Source organism: Myotis lucifugus, unplaced genomic scaffold (genome assembly GCF_000147115.1).
Source record: "Myotis lucifugus unplaced genomic scaffold, Myoluc2.0 scaffold_9683, whole genome shotgun sequence".
NCBI classification, from domain to species: domain Eukaryota; kingdom Metazoa; phylum Chordata; class Mammalia; order Chiroptera; family Vespertilionidae; genus Myotis; species Myotis lucifugus.
Window position 1 is genome coordinate 1 of NW_005880731.1, and position 5,073 is coordinate 5,073.

Below are 5,073 nucleotides of genomic sequence, written 5' to 3' on the forward strand. Positions count from 1 at the left end.
CCCCCCCCCCCCCGAGCTGAGCCAGGGGTGCCAGGCCTGCCTGACTGTGCCCTCCTGTAGGCTCTGCCCTCGGCCTCCTCGGGGCCCCCGTGCCCCGCTCTGGCCCCCACCTCACCCCCGGCGCCTGGCTGGCAGCAGCAGACCATCCTGATGCTGAAAGAGCAGAACCGGCTCCTCACGCAGGTGAGGTGCGTTTGGGGGGCCGGGGGGTGGCTGGCCGCCTGGCGGGCCCTGACTGCCCCCCACCTGCCAGGAGGTGACGGACAAGAGCGAGCGGATCACGCAGCTGGAGCAGGAGAAGTCCGCCCTCATCAAGCAGCTGTTCGAGGCGCGCGCCCTCAGCCAGCAGGACGCCGGGCCTCTGGACTCCACCTTCATCTAAGGCCACGGCCACGGGCAGGGACATGGCCTCTTGGCCGGACACTGGCCCTGGGCAGGGCCCCTAGATCCCAGCCCCGCAGGCTGACGACCGCCCGGCTGGCCTGGACACGGCTCTCCCGGCTCCCAGTCTGGGCCCCTAGGTGGGCTGCCCCCAGGGTGCCCTTCCATCCTGGCCTGGGCATGGGGCTGACCCGGGCCAGGGCTCCGTTGTGCGGGCTCAGCCTGAAGCTGCAGCCACCCCGTTCTCGGTTCTCGCGGTCAGTGGTTCCCTCTTCCGGTTTACCAGGTGTCGCCGGGCCGTTTTATCACGTTTTATCAGGTGTCGCCGGCCTGTCCAGTGTTTACAGCTGGCCTGCCTCCCCTCCCCCCTGGCGGCCGCAGTAGAAGGTCCTGGTCACGCCGGGCTGCACTTCTGACAGCAGCCAGCAGAGGGCACCACCTGCGTGCTGGTCATGGATCCTGAAGCCCCCACCGAGGTCTCCCGTGGGGGCTGGGACACCTGAGGGCCAGCAGGTGACCTCTCTCAACCCAGGACACCCCGACGGGGGACCCCTCAGCAGGAACAGATGGGGGGTGGGGGTGGCTCTGACGGGGATGGGGTCTGCCTATGCCTGGTTTCAGGGACCCCGGGATGGATGGAGGTGCCTGGAGTGGGGCTGGGAGGATGGCCTGCTGCCCCTCCACACAGACTCCGGGCCCTAAATCAACGTGGCTTAGCCGCCATCCCTCCTGGCCGAGACCCAGCCCAGGCCACCCACAGAGCAATCTGACCGGGCTCAGGGCCGCGGGGCCCCCAGGCACCCTGGCCAGGGCGACCTGTGGTCACCAGTGGCTCCGGTGTGGCCCTCACCAGGGGTGGGGGAGCCTTGGAATCCCAGATGTGCCGTGAGGGGCCTGGTGGGCCGAGCACCCCCGCCAGGTATGCACCCCACCTGTGGCCTCCTTCCCTCCGCAGCTCGGCCCCAGGGCTGGGCTGGGAGACAGCATGTTGCTCAGAAAGGAGCTCAGGACTCAGAAGGAGGCTGGGACTGGTCCTCCAGGGAGGGGGCGGGGGAGCAGGTCCGAGGGCGGGACAGTCCGGAGGGCACCCAGGCAGACTTGCAGGGCACCTGTGCCAGCCCCGAGGGCCTGCCCACAGGACTCCCCAAGTCTTCCTCTTCTATGGTTCTTGGATCTGCCCCTCCCTCTCATCCCATGACCAGTCCCTCAACCTAGCCCAGGCCCTGAGCCCACCCTCACTGGGGGTCCTTCTGCTCCCCAAATGCAGGCTGGGACACTTCCAGAACTGGAACCCACAGTCCTCTGCTCCGAATCCTCCCGTGACCCCAGCACTTGCAGCCCCAGCCCCAGTGCTGTGCCCTGACCAGGAATTGAACTGGTGACCTCGTGCTTCCTGGGTCCGGGCTCGAGTCCCCACCCAACCCTCTGGTTTCGGGCTGTAGCTGTGCAGCCTGCCTCCCCCCTCTGGGCTTTGCACATGCTGTTCCATCTGGAACGTGCCGCCCCGCCTCCCCTGGCTTGCTCCTCCCCCGCCCTCCAGGATGGGCCAGAACAGCCAGGGATCTGGGGAGACAGGACCTAGGTCTGCCCCGGGGGGTGTCATCGGGAGACCCCCCCACGTGAAGCTGGCCCTTGGGTAGCAGGGAGAACCTGGCTGTGCGAAGGAGAGGGAAGGCGGGCTCCTGGGGCCCTGGTGTTTTGTGCAGGTGGCGTCAGTTGCCCGTGTGGCCCTGTGGCCTCAAGGGCAGGATCTCAGGGGTCCCCGGTTAGCAGGGCCAGGCCGCTGGCAGAGGCAGACATCTGGAGAGGTCCCTCAGGCTTGCACGGTGGTGTTCAGGGCGGGGCAGTCTGGGGCCCTGTGCTCTGGGGGTGCTGAGGGGGGCCCTGGCTTCCCCACTAGATGCCAGAAGCAACCAGAATGTGTGACACTTGGGGGGCGGGGGGGGGCCCCAAACTGCCCCGATGAGAACCTCTGCCCCCAGAAGTGCAAGTGCCTTCAGGCTAAAGACAAGTTTTCCCAAACAAGGAAAGGCCCCGCCACGGCAGCCACAGAAACCGCAGACTGGACCCCCAGGTGTTGGGATTGTCAGGATGTAAAATAACTTATATGTGCAAGGAAATAAAAGGCCCTTGTAAATGTGAACAAGGAGTAGTCTTTGGTTTCCTTCTTTAAAATAGGTTTTTATTGATCTTTCAGAGAGGAAGGAAGAGGGAGAAAAACATCGATGAGAGGAATTCATCCATCAGCTGCCTCCTGCAGGCCCCACAATGGGGGTCGAGTCCGCAACCCCAGCGTGTGCCCTGACCAGGAATGGAACCGGTGACCTCTTGCTTCCTGGGTCCGTGCTCAACCGCTGGGCCACACCGGCCAGGCACTGTGCGAGGTTCTCAGAGGGAAATTTGCAACCTCGAATTCAAACCCCGACTGGGATTTTGCAAGAATGGAAAAATACAGTCTCATTCCATTCCAGCAACAAAGAGAATGAGTCTATCCAACTTGGGTGGGTCCCAAGGCAAGATGAGTTAAATGTTTTAAAATGTGTTGTAATTCACAACATGAACAAAGTAAGGGAGAAAATATGCCTGCAAGGAATTCAGAAGAAAACATGCAACTGTACTCAGTTCATGTTCGTAAGAAACTTGGAAACGCATTTACACGAAAGCCCTCAGCGAAACGGGGTCAGTGGTGGAATGTGGAAGGCATTCTCCCCCGATCAGGAAGACACTAGTGATGCTGTTATGGGCAAATGCTGTCCAGACTTTTACTGGTAAAGTCTTAGAATTTTTAAGAGTTTAATAAGATGCTGATTACAAAATGAGTTCAAAAAAGGCCATTTAATTACTATAACCAGCAAAAAAAAAAAAAAAAACAAACTTAGAAAATGTCATTTAAAACTAAAACTGTATGTTCCAAGGACTAAATCTAAGAAAAAAATGTGCGAGACCTTTAAGGAGAAAATTACTTCAAACTTTTCTGAGAGACCTACAAGAAAACCTATGTCAATAGAAAAATAAACCCTGGTTTTGGACAAAAGACTCCATGTTTAAAAGATGTTCGTTTTCTGCCCTGGCCAGGTGGCTCGGTTGATGCACCATCCCGCACACCAAAAAGGTGTGGGTTCCATTCTCCGTCAGGTCACGTACCTCAGTCGCGAGTTCAATCCCCAGTCGGGGGGCACACGGGAGGCAACCAGTCAATGTTTCTTTCACATCGATGTTTCTCTTTCTCAAAATCGATAAAAACATATCCTCAGTGCGGATTTAAAAAAATGAATGAATGGCCCGACCCTGTTTGGCTCAGTGGATAGAGTGTCGGCCTGCGGACTGAAGGATCCCGGGTTCGATTCCGGTCAAGGGCACATGCCCGGGTTGTGGGCTCGGTCCCCAGTGTGGGATGTGCAGGAGGCAGCCGATCCATGATTCTCTCATCACTGATGTTTGTATCTCTCTCTCCCTCTCCCGCTCTGAAATCAATAAGACTTTTTAAATAAATGAATGAATGCATAAATAATGTTCCCTTCCCCCAATTGGTGTATAGATTCAATGTCATCACAGTTGAACTCCTAACCATTTTTCCAGGCATTTGGGCAAGTTGTTCCAAATGGTCATGGCAGAGCTGAGGGCGCCAGGAAAGAAGTGAGGAGAAGGGACTATTCCCGGGCGAGTGTCCTGGGTGGTGGAGACACCAGCTATGACCTCAGGGCAGACAGGCCATCATGTGACGCCCGGCACGGGGACAAGGGCTGGGACAACCGGTTCTCTAGACGGAAGAAGGAAACGGGAATGTTTCTGCAAAAAGCCCGTCCAGGTGGACGCCAAGGCCCGCGGTCAGCGGTAACCGACCTTCAGACCTCGTAGCCGACCATTCCCAGGAGACCCTGAGGGGCAGGGATGGAGCAGGAAGCAGACACATCTGGACCGACAAGGAGCCGCCACGATTCCCCGGCCAGAGGACTCGTGTCCAGGGCACAGGTGACCCCGGAACAGTGTGGGGTGGGGGCGCTGCACCCCCAGAGCAGTGAAAAAAATCCGTGTGTAACTCGGACTCCACCAACATGTGACCACCGAGATCCGGCTGCTGACCCGAGCCTCCCTGATGACACAGTCGATTAGCGTGTATTTTGTATGTCTATTATATACTATATTCTTCCAAGAAAGTAATCTAAAGAAAAGACAATGTTATTAAGAAAATCACGAGGTCCCGGCCGGCTTGGCTCAGTGGCTGAGCGTCGACCTGTGAACCAGGAGGTCACGGTTTGATTCCCAGTCGGGGCACGTGCCCGGGTCGCAGGCTCGATCTCCCGTGGGGGCGTGCAGGAGGCAGCCGATCCATGGTTCTCTCTCATCATTGATGTGTCTGTCTCTCCCTGTCTGTCTCTCCCTCTCCCTTCCTCTGAAATCAATTCAAAAAACATTTTGTAAGGAAAAAAAATGCCTGCTCCCCCAGGACAGCTGTGGGGGCTCCCCAGTGCCCACAGCACGGGGTCCCTGTGCCCACTGAGCCTGTGGTGCCCAGGCCGACAGCCAGGCTCAGCAAGCGTCTGTCGAATGAGCACATGAGCCTCCCCCTGTGAAGGCGTTTCAGCCACTGGACACTGGTTTCCAACAGGGAGACTGAGGCAGAGGCAGCCAAGACCAGTGAAGGTCCCTGCCCTTCAAGGTCTGTTCCTGTGGAGGGGGCTCTGGGACCCC

At 58.4% G+C, this 5,073-nt stretch overlaps 1 long non-coding RNA gene across 1 annotated transcript; it reads left to right on the plus strand.

Annotated features, from left to right (window-relative positions):
* The first annotated feature begins 40 nt into the window (after positions 1-40).
* Positions 41-3,415, plus strand: LOC106696123. Its single transcript, XR_001347025.2, has 2 exons — positions 41-183; positions 254-3,415. It is a non-coding gene; the product is annotated as an uncharacterized LOC106696123 (long non-coding RNA).
* The last annotated feature ends 1,658 nt before the right edge of the window (positions 3,416-5,073 follow it).